Genomic DNA, 15,748 nt, shown 5'->3' with positions numbered 1-15,748 from the left:
GTGTTAATACCAGATTAAGTGGATTTGCTTCTGTTATGCCATGTCTGTATTTAATTTGGTGACCGTTGTTTGAAACTCATAATAATTTGAAATGAAATAATGGTAAAAAACATGCTTTTTTTTTTTTTAGTTTCTGTATTGCATTCACCCACTGATCCGTGTCTAATATCAAACAGGAGCTTAAAGACATGCACAGCAGCTCCACAAGACCCCGGATCTCACCCAGGAGCTGCCCCTATCTCCGATACCGCAGTAATCATCAGCCAGCTCTGAATGTTTAGAATCACTGCCACTAATTGAGGCCGGGACCTAAACTCTGAAGAAAGGTCTGAAAGGGCCAACAGATGAGAAACACGTTACGACAGCGTTAGCTAGTCACCATCAATCTACAAACACCACTGCAATGTCATGTGCTGATTGCCCAAATCTGACACTGAACTGATGTGAACCAAATTGCCCATGAGTCAAATGTGTGGTGGTCTGCGCTGTGGTAGGAGGTGAGCTGGGAACAGCAGGGTAGGCGAAAAGGGGACAGAAAGTGGGGATGAGGACTCCTCTCGCCTAGTCAGGGCAGGTCTTGTGTTCTCCCCAAAAGGCAAAACAGAAAACACAGTTAAAATAAAGGAAAGACCAGAGCATGAGGAAAAGGGAGGAAAAAATGGTTGAGTAGACTTTAAAATGCTTCCTATGTGACCCTGAGACATTAAACACAACTTTAGAGAAAGACTTGAAGTTTTCTCTGCTGTTACTCTTGTGAAAAGAAAACAGTAATGGACCCCCTCAGGATAGGAATTTTGTTGTTTTGTTTTTTTTTTTTTTCTGAATACTGTTGACATTTTTACATGTCCTGATAGAATTTGTATGTAACTGTGCAAAGAAATCAGTACACATATGCATGAAATAATGCTCTTCTACCATTTATACAGCAACAGGCAGATTCAGAATATAAAGAGGAGATGTAATGGCTCCCCAACACCACAGCTTCCCCAGAAATATTCTTTTATCACTTATGATTTGCCACACTGTTTACGTGCATAAAAACTAGAAATACCTGTTATGCAGAGCACTGTACGTTCCTTACTTCTTAGAAAACAATAGAGAAGGCAAGCTTCTCCACTGATTCTAGGAAAAAAAGGAAAAAAAAAAAATTTGTTAAAAACATTTTTAAGAAAAACAGAAATTCTGTAGTGACATAAGTAAAAACTGTATTCAATGAGAAGGATCAGTAATTCTGTATATAAATATTGTGTGACTTGCCTCTAAGTGGGGAAAAGTGTAAGAAAATACATATTCTTTTTTGGTGCACCAATTGGGAATTAGCACAACCTTAGGTGGCATAACCTACTCCTCAACACCTTTAAGGAGTGGATTCAGCTCCTCGAGTCAGTTCCCTGAAATTAGTTCAGCTACCTCTATTACTTCCAGTCACATCTCATGGCCTTTGTGAATGGAACAGAAAGCTGACTTCTATATATTACAGTGAAGCCAAAGAATCAATACACTTCCAAAATAATGTAAAATGTGGTTTTGGTAAATACCGTTATTTTGTACTCAAGGAACCCTGAGGTTAGTCTTAAAATACTGTATGATTATTTTTTTTGAACTTGAGCATATCTTTCCCTACTCCTTTCGAGATTATTTTGTCAATCCATCACACTTCAAAATTGAGATCTCTTACTAGGAATTTCAGCTTTTTTTGTTGTTGTTGTTTAAATGTGTATTATTTTCAGGGAAAAAAAAATACATTATGCCCGCTGCTTATTTTATTTGTAATAAAATAGTCAGAAATAGTTTGGGGCTAGAGTAACCAGTCAGGCTCATTTAAGTATAGTTGTCTCACAAGACTAGCAGAGATAAGCGAGAGGTTTTGTAAACAACATCAGTTTTTCCAAACCAGCCATCCTGAGATTCCATTGCCTACAGGAGAGGCCAGGTCCTGGCGTGCAGTGAGTTTATGAGGAGCAGCCTGCAGCAGAAAGCTGAGCTGAATTCAAAGGTTAGTTTTACAGCAAGGCAACTTAGAATTTCTGTCACACCATCCACACCATCACTGTGGTGATTTGAAATAAAGAACAGAAGGAAGGAAAGAAAGAAAGGAAGGAAAAGACAAAACAATAAATGATTTTGTGAACCAGTTATTATAGCCTGTAGTCACATTAAAATTGTTAAATTTTCAAAAGCACACTAAGTGAACTCAGCTTTGGTTTCAGCAGGATGCCATGAAGTCCTTTTGGAAGTCTCATCCTGTGCAAGTGCCAACAGAAACACAGAGAGGTTTTGTTACTGGTACCTCTTCTAATTTTATCCCACACTTACTTTCACTCCTCTTGTCTCTGCATTCTGCTGGTGTCCCAGTGCTGCTTCTGGAGACCTCCGGGAGACCGAAGCAGTGGGAGCAAGAATTGCAGCACTAAGGCCCTTGCTTTCCCTGTTGGTGGGAACCATCCCAATGGCTCTGACAAGTGATTAGCATTGAGTATAGGTTCCCTGGGAAAACAAAAATAGATTCCTGCAAATCTGTTCATAAGAGTTACTACTATGTTATCTGTTTCTGTCAGTGTATCTGAAGGATATCAGTACTTGAAAACACTTGCCAATGTGTTGTTCATCTCTCTCTCTGTATGGTTCTTATTAACATCTGGTCACAAAATATTGTACTTCCACTAGTCAGTATTACTTCACTCTTCATAAAATATATTTGTTTAGGCTTTTATGAAAAGTCCAACTAGCCCTCAAAAGTGCTCTGAGAGTGCCCAGTACCAAATGCTTAAGAAAGAGTATCCAGTTAAGTCATGTGCAATGACAGTTCCTCAGAAAGCCAGCTCCATTTTCTCTCTTAGTTCCAGTTTTTTTTTCCTCTAGTTCCTGTACCTGCTGTATTCTGCAGAGAACAATGTCACTGCTGAAGACAAGACATAATTCATAATGGTGACCTCCAAGTGTTCACAGAGACAGGGAGATAACACCTGTAAAAGCAATTATTTGAAATACCACTTTAGCACTCAATGTTGTGATGTGCTTAGAGACATTATAGTGTTCATCCGCCTCTAGCTGGCAGAAGCCTAATATTGAATATCACATTAAGCAAGAGGAACTCCTGAAACTCTGTATTTCTGTGTACCTCTGACCAAAGCATTTAAAATCTGAAAGGAGACCTAGGGTTTTGAAAAAGAATGTGACTTTACAGTCATGTGATCTCTTTTGGTAGACTATGAGAAAATCATGTTTTAATAATCTTTACATTCAGGTCTAACCATGACAATTTTTGGTCCCATTCCAAATACATTTTACTTATCTAGATGTGAAAAACTTTATTTCTACTAAGTTCAGCAAGCAGAGGAGTTCAGAAAACATCACAGAGCAACCTACTGTTGATGGAATCACAGAAATTTTTATGGCTGAGCTTACATTTACAAGCAGGAGTATCACCGGGGTCACAGTCCTGCTTCATGTCATGTGGCAACTGAAGGAAGTTGAACACACACAGTCAGACAATTAGGTGGCCAGCTGGCACGGGAGGTAAGAACTGCAATATCATTTTGCCCACCCACATAGACAGTGCTTAAAACCAGTAAACAGAAATACAACAGTAGTTTTATAGACAGGCCAGACTATAAATAATTAATCCATTGGATAAATACATTTACATCAGACAGAAAGGCAGAATTTACCAGGCAAACTTTACCTTATATAAATTTTTTTGGAGAACGTGTTGTTGCTAAATGTCATTAATACAAAAAAACACAACTCTGAAATTACCCAAACTTTTTGTTGTTTCATGCAACCAGCTGCAGTAGTAGAAGTTTTTCTCAGGACACATGCTATATGTAATACACAACTATCTTTGCACCATGGAAACCACTACGATATCTGTCACATAGACAGTTTCCCTCAGGACTCAACTCATTCTGCAGTTTTCTCTTTAATGTGATGACAATAGCAAACGTATTAGCAAATATGAAAGTTACCTATGTTAGAAAATTCACTTTGGTAACTCTGATCATTTAAGGGAATTAGAGTACAATACAGGTAGATATTAGGAAGTGTGCTCTTCTCTTATTCTCAAGAATTTATCAATGTAACTGTATCAGTGTGAAAAAGCCATATAATTCTTCTTCATTGTTAAATGAAAAATAATTTTTACACTTTAAAAGTAATATACTTATATTATTTACATTAACCTAACTGTGAGCTAGTCAAGCACCTTTAGGAATATCAGAGCTGTAAGTTAAAAGCCGTTAATAAAATTTATCTTGAAAGTGGGTTTTGCCACTTAATTATAAAAATAATACTCCAGTTAAATATTATCGAGGACAATTATGAGAGGTCTAATTCTTAAAAATATAGGAAAACTATTCAATAATACATTCACTTCTCTTGAAGGAGATAACATAATTTCAGTAATTTTAACTTTACATTGTGTACAAACATCTCCCCTATGTAACTGCTCTGTTTCATTCCAGAGATAAGTACTTTTCAATTTGTTGACAGTAAAAGTAAGGAAGGAGCTGAGAAGAGGTGATCTTTCTCCTATACCAATCTGCTCTGAGATGAAATAGCAAAAAGTTTAACTAAGTTGTTATTATACCATTGCTCTTCTAATCCCTGTTCAGGGAAGTTACATGGTTCACAAATCAAGTTACTGGGGCATCACAGGCCCCAGGAAGAGACAGGCAAAGAAACAAACTGGAATTAGAGATTCAAATATCAATACCTACTGATAAATTCATTTTCGTCTGTGCTTTGAGATTGATACACTAGAAATATGGTTCACAGTATAGAATTTCCTAAGAAATCCCCCCTATGTATTTCCATAACATTTTTCTTCACTATTTTCCTGCAAGTTGTAAAAGAGCAAAACCAACCAAAAACCAAATAACAACAACTTTCTATTTTTAAATAAACAAGCTACTTTGGAGAGAAAACTTTATTAGCCTGCCCTTACTACATAGCTTTACAAACAGAAGTAAACACTTCTTAATGTAATGCACAACTAGCCTTTCTTTGCAGCAAGATAGCATCAAAGCTAAGAATTTATTAGTATTCAAGACTAGACAATTATAAGACAGCAAGAAGAGTCACCATCATATTGAATGGGAAAATCATATTTTGCTAGAACTATAAAAGAAAACTATAAGTCTCAGAACATGATCTGACCTGTACCAAGATAGGGAATTAGGAATTAACTCTCACATGAGAGTTAATATTAAGTTTTACAGAATATTTCTTTGCTGACTGACACAAGGCAATGGACAATATTTGATCCCATCCAGATCACTGCTCCAGGCACCACACAGCTGATCCAAGCACAAAATACGTTCTGCACTTTGTGTGTGCTGGAGACACCGGGCTGGCTGAGCCCACAGTGAGGTGTTTTCTGTGGCTGCCTGGTAAATCCTGCTCATCATCGGATTCGCCACTTATTCCCTACACAGAGCCCCCTAGGATTTTAAAATAACTCTACACCAAGAACTGAAGTTGGACTCTCCCACTTCCCAGCTTGAGTCAGGAAGACTCACAGTTAGTTGTATTTTTGATCAGAAAATAACAGAGCTAATAAAAGGGGAGCCACACAGGGTACTTCCTCATACCTCTGTTTTTGAGAGAGAACAAACACATTTTCAGGTTCTGTTTAAGGTTTAGGCACGATTTCACATCAGCTCTGATTTCACCTTTTCTTAGTTTTCACCTGGTTTTACTAGAATTCCTGAAGTTTTACTTCATACATTTGCTCACACTTTATCTTTCAGATCGCAGGTACAGTTTCATTCTTGGCACACTATGCACAGCTACCGAAGCATGTTAGCAATTAGGGAAGTCCATGATTTGGCTGCAAGAAATAAGAGTTGCAGATCTTTGCATTGGATGAAAATGGATCGCTATTGTAGCTGACACTTGGCTCTCCAGAAACATTTTCCCACTGGGTATTTTGTCATACTGCATTGCTAAGAAAGAAAATCTTCCACAGAAGCACGAGACTGTCATTGATCGCAGTCACCAGTCCTTCATGAAAAATCACCGCTAACTTCAAAAAGGGTTTTGAAGTAAAAGAACACATATACCAATAATAATCAGACAACAGTTTTCACTTTCCTCTTCTGAGCTCTCTCCTGGGACTTTTCCCTCACCTTTTTCCTCTGCCTCTCACTCCATTCCTCACCAAAGTCTCAGATTTTGACCAGTGCACCCCTCTCTATTTTATGCCACACATGTAAAAAAAGCCATGGCTCCACCTGCTTTATAGCTAGAGTATGCGTTTCTTTATCATTAGCACATATCAGATATAATTACAATTTTCAATAGTATGGGAAAATGATGTGAATGGGATCCATATGTTCAAAATAAACCTCAGTGGTTAGTTTATATATTTCATGAATTAAGGCACTCTTTTTTTCTTTAGCTGCTGGTAGATTATCCTGATAATCATCATGCATGATAGCTACTATTTGTTACTGTATAAAATTAAATTATCACATGAGTAATTCAAGTTGGAGGTTTTCTCTGCAAAAGATACACAACACAGGAAAAGAACACGTATTAAAAATCTCTTTGTTTTTTCATGGAGGAAATAAAAGAACCTGACAATAATTCTACCTGTATTAATAATGTATTCAAAATGAATAATGAAAAAACTGTATCCTCTACCAGTGTTATGATTTCCAAAACAGATCTCTTCACAGAAACATAGTGGGTTGAGTGACATGAGACCATTAAAACCAGAAAATCTTGGAAGAACTATTAAAAAAGGATGTTTACAAATTATATTTCAACATGAGTATAAATTTCACCAAATAATATTCATTACTACAACAGGGTGTCCAGTTTTCTTCTTCCAACTTAGAAGTCTAACACTTAAAATAAATACCTGCTACTTAGTTGATCAACTGTTCAAAGAGTCAAAAAGAACCATTAGATCATGCAGTTAAACTAACAATGAAAATTATCTTGTTCTACTTCATTATACTTAATTTTGCTGGGTTTTGTCCTGATACTGAAGCGCGTTTTGAATTAGACATCTGATGTCAGGTAAAGGCTATTACAACACACACAACTGAAGACATATTTGGTGGTAACGTGTTTTCTAATTTAGTACTTAAAGTACACCTTTATATCTGGCCTTGTACTTTATGTCACACAAAATTATTTAAAGTTCAACTCCTCCACTGTTTGCAGTAATCCTTTTAATCTTCCGCATGGAGAGAGCCAACAGGTCACAAATGTGACTTTCACTTGTACTGGGAAATTTCATTTGGATACGAAAAAAGCTCTGAGCTCATGGGGCTGTGACCTCAGTCAGGAGGTCCATAATTTCTAGTGTTCGTTGGTAGGAGAGCGACAAGTTCCTCCATCTCACAATCAACCTTAGGAACAGCCACATCCCTTGAGACGCAGTTTTAGAAAGGGCAGCTTTGCAGTTCAGATGGTTAAGATCTATATAAAAACTCTTTATAGACAAATCCCTAATAGCAATGAATATTGAGATTGTTATATTTGCACATAATGGCATTTTGTTCACACTGAGTTCCTTTTTTCCATTAAAAAATTGGTACCTCCAAATAGAAGATGTTTCGTCCCAGAGAATTAAGATCAATCCTGAATTTAGGATAACCTGCCCTCTAACCCTCTTATTTTTTACCAAGTTAAATCTGCCCTGATATAGTTTTAAACATCTCTCTCCCTCTCTTAAAGTTCTCTCTCTATAAGATGAAAATAGTGGCCCTGTATGTCGAGAAGAGATAAACACCTTAATATTCTCCAGGTACCCAGCTGGTACACTGATGAATGTCCTAAATGAGAGCAAAAGTAAATGTATACTTCCACATTTAATTCAAGCTTTAAAGATGTGAGAGAACTTTGTAGTGAATAATGAAAATAAAGAAGAAATAGTATAAAACTGTCTAGAGTATGTGTGAACATGTAATTAAAGACTGTATCTTAATGCAAAAGGCAGATGAATTAGAACTGCAAATCCACTTACTGTTAGCACACCTTACTTCAGAAAGCTTTACAGATTAATGTTCTTTTAATGTATTTCCAAGTAATGATGTACAAGCCTACATATATATATTTAAACATTGAATGAGCAGTGATTCAGTCTTTGATTCAGGAGAGATTTACTGTATAACAACTACAGGAAATAAAATCTGAATAAGAAATGTCTTTTGTACTGAAAATTAATTTCAAATAAGTCATCAGTTTATTCATGAAGCTCTAATAAAACGGATAGATTTTGCTTTCCAATTTAAACTTAAAACAGTCATTATGAAAAAAAACACCACAAAACAAAACACCAAACCCTACATCGTTATCTTAAACATATTTTATCCAAACTCAGTCAAAACCCACCTTTATTACAAACTGTAACTTTGCAGTCCTACTCCTATCTTTATTTCCCCACTATTGTGATGATTAATTCAGCTGTCCCCTCACACCACGCATTCCCTCCGGATGCATCTCCCCTACCCTCTTGGTGATCTCCTGCTCCACACACACCACAAACACGGTGGTGCACGGCTGAGTCCTGCTCTCGGGCTCACTTCAAGCAGGGTTGAGGGCAGGCTGGAAGACACACAGGGAAGAAAGGAACACTCAATTTCTGTGTTTTTATGCAGTGTGGATATGAACCCACCATACCTGCTGCTACTTCTGGCTCGCTTGCCTTCCCAGAAGGTCTGGTGCCCTGGTGCAGCCCTCTGTACCCACACCAACAGTGAGACTGCCCACTGAGGGGAACTGTGATGGAGGAAAAAAAAAAAAAAAGTCAAAAAGGAGACAAAAAAAAAAAAAAAAAAAAAAAAAAAAAAGAAAGAGAGTATGCACTCAAGCACAACTAGGCCTAGGTAGATAGTGACTCTTTTCCCTCCAAGGCCCCCTCAGAAGCTTCCCACTCTACCCCTTCTCTCTCCTCACTGATACTAGAGCTTGCTACATAACAGGATGCACATTATAACTGCTCATCAACTGATGTTAATTCAGCTCAGTTAATGCAAAGCTCCAACAAAGGGAAGGAACAAAGGGTAAAATAAATAAAAATAATGAACCAATTGCTCACTCAGTGTAATTGCATAGGCTTCAATAGAACTTCACTAATTTCCAGCAGCTGGAGTTCTGGCTCTTTATTTTTATTTACTTTACCTCCTGTTCTTAATTTCCTACCCTCCCATTTGTTTGTTATTTTCATGTCCTATGGTGGCTTCATTTGGAGTGTAAATACCTTGAGGAACCATGCTTTTTTTTTAAACAACCACACAAGTCTAGGACACAAAGTTAATGCATTCCACTATATGATAGATAGGAGAAATGTGGTAGGTATAGAGATAGCATAGAACTAGAATGATAAATATATCCAAATCCAGCCCCGCATGTATTTTCTACCTTGCACAAGATCTTATTTCATATACAATGTTACACCATTTTACAATTCATGATTTAGGAATAATTTTTTTTTTTTGGTCAGGTGTTTGTATAAAATACCCTTCATATGTTTCTGGGCAGACTTGCTTTGGTCCCTTGGAAATGTGATAACTTAATAGACTGGTTTCTTAGTGCCTATTATTTAAATTGACTGTACAACACCCTCCCCTGCCAACTATTTGAATAAGATTGGGGTGGACAACCAAAGGTCTAAATTAGCCACACAACATGATTTGGTGAAAATATTTTATAGAGAACACCCTAATTTGAGCACTCAAAAGTTTAAATCTGTTGAACCACAAAACAATCAAATTATATCAAGGTTAATGACACAAAAAAATATGGAGATGCACTGAAATACAGTATAGTACCTTAACTTCTGTAATAGTTCCCTGGATGCCTCACTATTTATTGACAACCAAAAAAAATATTGTTAAGGATTATTATGACCAACCTCTGACAGAGCTTCTCAAAACTGGTAAGTTAATAAATTGACCTCTGTGTGAAAATTCTTTCTGAATAACTAGGGTGAGATTGATAAAAATATTTTTGTGTTCTCATTTTTCTCAAGAATTGTAATATCTTATACATCGGAGAATTAGGTATCATTAAGTATTGTATAACTGTCATTGCAAATTAGCAGCTTGCATGTGGAATTAGTTTTATCATTAAAAAAAAAAAAAGTAAAATAATAATAATTCCTAGTCAAGTAGTACTCTCAGTATCAGTTGCACAAAATGCTTAGGACTAGGACTCAAAGGACATTAAACCTGCAATCTTGCAATGAAAATGTGATTAGACCTTGACTGTTCCCATGGGGAGGAAAGGCTTTTCTAATAAAAACTGTGCCTGTAGCTGGCTGGCCAGTACACACACAGCGGGTGCTGGGATTCAGCACACACCGCTACTGCACAGAAGTATGAAGTTTCATTTTTAACTCAAAACCACTCTGAAGTATCTTTACACAGATATAGACACAGGTTATAAAGACAGTTCTTTTTACTCTCAGTCTCTCTGGCAATTTTCAATTATATTCCTCAGATCTATCTATCAGCACCTAATAATGAAATATATTAATGTATAACACAAACCAGTGTTTTATATTCCCCTTATTTCCATCCTCTCTGCACAGTGCTACCACGGGTGAAGCAGAAACTTTAGGTCACAAAATAACTGTCAAGATATTTTTGAGATATAAGTTTTTACCTTGGAGTTTATTGTGTGGCCAACAATGACAAAATATCGTATCTTCATTTTCTCACAATGCGTAGGAATGATTACTTCAACAATGATTCAGGCAAAAGTAATCTTGTTTCATGGTTTGTGTAGCAGAAGTTACAATCTTCCTTTACAAGCCAAATTCATTATCTAAGTGGTATTCAGTATCAATGAAATAAAAATAACAAAGCTGTACTTATTAAGCGAGTGTGTTCATAACTTTCAAAACAACATATTTTCAGTTAAGTGGAAATATCAGTGTATCCCTTTACAAAAAAAAATATGGATTTAAACAGATTCTAAATCAATGTGTCAGCCACTTTCAAAGATTTTGCTTATATTTAGTTTTGCAGACCATTTTCATATAAATATGCCATAAACATTTTCCCATTCTGAGATATAAATTATAGACTATCATCCCTCTAGTTTATACAGATGTGGCAGTATAGGTGGAGGAAAGTGTGAAAAAAATGGGTTTGTGGAAGAAAGACTGCCAAAGAATCTGGTGCTACAGTGTTTTAAATGAGGACTCATATATCAGAAATTATTTAAATGGCAGATATGAATTAGATTTTTGACATTAGAAGTATTACTATTATTTTCACGTGAATCTGTTATTTCTAAGGTTTTGCATTAAAACTTGTGGATGATGTAAGGAGCATAAAATAATGCAAAACTCACCCCATCTCCCACAGATCAAAAGCCCCAGTATTCCCCTTGAAATTAAGCTAGCACTCATGTAAGGATTTAACAAGGACAGAGGGTCAAACATTGAGCTGAAGACGGAAGTTGAAATGGAAGTTGTAAAACTTGGTCTGGGGACTATTACAGAGCCAGTAGTTAATGAGTTTAGGCCAGCAGTAAATCTGGAAAGGTCTAGCAGCAAAGGGACTAAAGAGCTCAATTTTGTCTATAGCGTTTTTTCTTGTATTTCCAGAGCTTTCACTCTCGAAGTCATTAGGGCAGATGAATTTGTTCAAACAAAGCCTCAAGGGATTGGATCTTTTACTATCAGACAGGAAGAAGAGTCTAAATTCTTCTTTTCAGACCTCATCCAGTTTACGATTCCTCGGAAATGCCATTGCATATACATATTTATATATATTTACTGAGAACCCTTTCCATGAGAAAAGATATAAACAGCTCTTACCAATAATTCATTAAAATTTATAACAGCTTTCTGCTGTACATATCTATATTAAAATGTTCCTAAAAATAACTGACTTTATTATGACATAAAAATGAATATCAGTTTTTGAAATTTATTTCTCTTATCTCAGTTATTTTGTGTTGGATAGGTCTGCATGCACTTCTACTGTTAGCACTCATTAAAGTCTTAGTCTTACAATCCCTGGTGAGACATATTCTCTTCCTGGGATGAAGCCCACCTAAACGAGAACAGACAGATCTCATGAAGCAGGAGACAGGAAACCTAGGAGTTAAGGGGTTTGTTAGGTTTGTTTTACTCTTGTCTTCTGCTTTTGAACTGAACCTTTCAAAAATTGCATCTTGATGGTTGTCATAAAAAGCTCCGCCAGAAGTTCATCTTGGTACAACCTATGCAAGACTTCTAAATAAAGTTTTTTGTATGGAAAATACAAGTTTTATCATATTTCATACTTATGTTTAGTTTTTCATCAGACAAAATACAAATAATAAAGAAACCTAAAAAGCCTGTAAAACTCAAAAATATGCAATGTTTTTTCTTCTTTTCAAACTAACAACTTGGCTTTTACATCAATAATAAACTGAATGGTATTTAACAATATTTATAGATGACTGTTCAGCTTAAGCACAGGTTGTGAATTGTTTTTTCCATTTTTATTTGTAAAAATACAATTTTAATAATAAATTTTAATATTCTAGCATCAGTACAATTAAATTCAAAACCAGTCAAATTTAACTAGAGGATAAAAAGTTTATTCATAAATTACTAATCCCATTGTCAGCAGCATTTTTCCTATAATATACTTATTTTTAGTGTTCCTGAAATCTGTGAAGTAAAAATATAACAAAAACTTTAAAATTATTTCACCGGGATAATTTATCATGCTATAAATTCTTATCACACATATAAAACCCTGGAAGTATGATTTACAGTGTATATTTCCCAATTATTAATTGTCACTGTCATTATTCATTATTTTGTGTTGTCAGGCAAGAACTGAAGTTATCAATTAAAGTAAATTGAGAACTCATCCCATTTGATTCAATCTAGTCACATAATTAGCTCTCCTTTATAGACTCTTCCATTAATGGTGTCACTCCATTCATAGACTAGTATAGTGAAGGGAAATAAATGTCCCACATTGTTTCAGGCCTACATAATGTGCAAATTGCAATTCCAGGTATGGTGATAATGCCATTTATAGTGCAGTTCTGTGGAAAAAAAAAAATGAGTACATTATAACTATTACATATATTTTTACTAACCTTTCTACTGTAGCTGAGATATTGATATGCCTATGCATCTTTAACAATCAAGGCAGGAGACTTTAGATACTGAAGTTTTCCAGTTTTAGGAAAGAAAATTAATTATTGTCTTGGGAACTCGGAGTGCTCCTTTATAACCAGTTGATTACAAATATATGTTTAACGTGCCTCCAGTGCCACAAAATACAACATGCTATATGGTCCTTTAAAGTAAATGCTACATGACTGCAGCACACATGATTTTCCTTGTCTTGCTAACAGTTTAAAATAGACTGCTGACAAGCAGGCAGGGTTTCTTATGTATAAATTCTTACTGCTCAATGACACCAAGTAAAAGAAAGATGGAAAACCTAAAATTTTTAGGTCTTCTTTTTACCTTTCCCAAATGTAAAACCCCTTTCCATAGCACATATTGTTTACTCAGTCAACATGCATGAATTTTGGCCCATTTTAGGACTTTGGGACAGTACATAACTATTACTTTGCCTTTGAATGTCTTTTGCCCAAAATGCATTACTTGTAGCAAGAAGTAATACCTGCATGTCACCACTGTACAACAACTACGGACATTTAAATACCATTTATTTTTTTCAGAGGATGGAAAAGGAATAGAAGTAGATTGCTGAACTTCAAGGCGTAGATTTTGTTGTATGTTAGCATTGCAAAGAAAATAATTAAAAATATATTCTGCTAACAAGACTCATCTGAATAAATGCTTATAACTCCAGAATTTTGAAACTCAAGCACATAATCCTTATATTTATGGACTACATATAACATTAGTTGCATTTTATCAGATACCAATTGATTTTTGAAAAGGGATAAATGAAGCAATGAAAAAAAAAAAAGGAAAAATATATTTATGAACTCTGAATGGTTTCATTTTTTTTAAAGTTCAGAGTTTTAAAACTGAATTTTAAGACTATGTTACAATTCAAAAAAAAAATAGTGAAAATCTGAAAATATGTTTTTTTTCTTCTCTTTCAGATGGTATGTGAAAACCCTTCAACAAATACACATCTCTGCAGTTGCACAACAGTTTCAAATTAGAAACTGCATTCTCTAATTATTACAGAAAACCATTGTATTTGGCGGCAGAATTAAATTATTTTTTTATTGGTCTAGGATGTGTACTAGGCAGAGCAGAACTATTTCATCACCAACACATACAGGAGTGTGTACCCATTATTAAGATAGCACATATTAATCACACATGAGCAGTATGTGTAGACAGATAAGAGGCTGATTGCAAGCCCCCAGTTTACCTCCATGATCTGTAAATTGTCTCCAGTCTACCACACAAATGTGTTTTCTAAGCACAAGGAGATGGAAGGACAGATCAGTTCTGAATACTAAACAATCCAGCTTTTTCAAGAAGTTCCCCAGACTTAAAGCTATTTTTGCCGCCTTCTCCCCAGCTGTCACAGCTTTGTTGACCTTACTGCTGCTCTTGAGTGGGCCAGAGAATGCAAGCCTTTTTGTGTTCATTTAGTGACTACATAAAGCAGAAGAAACTCAGGACCATAATTTTCCCATACTTTGGAAATAGTACCACTTACATTTTATTCTAAATCAACAAGACCTTCAAAATTATTGTAGAAATCACATTAAAAAAAAAAAAAAAAAAGCTACACAAAAAGAGAAATATTTGGAAAAATGGGAAACAAAGTTGTGCAGAGGCATAAAACACCCAAATATCCCTTCTCTCCTCCTGGCAGTGTCTTCAGTAGAGTCAGGAGCTGGATGAAAATGAGTCCACAGTGCTAGAGAAAGAAATGCTTCACTGACTGAAATAATTACTGCATGATGGACAGGGACAAGGTACGTGTTGACCTGAGAACACATCTCCAGACTGTTTGGTAGGCACCATCATCCTGTCACTCTTACTGTTATCCATGGAAAAAGAATGTAAAATCTTTGAACATTCAATTTGCCCTTATGCAAAATTTGTAAATATGTAAATGTTTCTCTTTTGTTTTGCTCAGACAGTAATTCCTACAAATCTAAGGGTCATATTCAGAGATAAGATAACATAAACAGCAGTAGCTTTTATTCAGTAAAACAGGTTACACCACCACAGTTCTTGCTGGTTTTAAGACAAAACAGAATCTGTGACTCAAGATACTCTGAAGTCTGAATTTGGTGTAGTCATAAAACAATCAAAAACAAGGGAAATACTGGAGCTTCTGTGTTATGTGGCAGCAATTAAAGAATGTGTAAATGGCATGTATATCCTATAAGACTGCCTGGAACACCGTCAGTGTGTTAATCCTATGTGGAATCCTAGTGTGCATTTCCTACATGAGTATTCATTATATCTTGGGGAGACTTTTTGTCAATTGCCAGCTTTGCTCCTAGTGGCAGACTGAAAGGGACAAGCAAACTTTTCTAATTACCCTGAACGGTAGATTCTAGATGTGGTACTTTGAAATACCTCTAAAAAGGCCATTTTATTTCAAATTCAAAATGTAAAAGCATTATGCTTCCATTTCTGCAGTGCCTGGGAAACTCTCCAAATAAAACCCAGGTTTGTACTATCCACATTTTGCAAACGTTTTGCAATGTTCTATGCTTTTTTTCCACAAGTATTGTAGCCAAATAATTTCTATCCAAATTAGCCACAGCCACTCATCCAGGAAAAAAGTTAACATTTTGACATGTCAAAGTTTTGGAGAAGAAGAAG

Source organism: Tyto alba, unplaced genomic scaffold (assembly GCF_018691265.1).
Source record: "Tyto alba isolate M040663 unplaced genomic scaffold, T.alba_DEE_v4.0 Super-Scaffold_23, whole genome shotgun sequence".
In the NCBI taxonomy this organism is placed as follows: Eukaryota; Metazoa; Chordata; class Aves; order Strigiformes; family Tytonidae; genus Tyto; species Tyto alba.
This window is presented reverse-complemented; position numbering follows the sequence as displayed.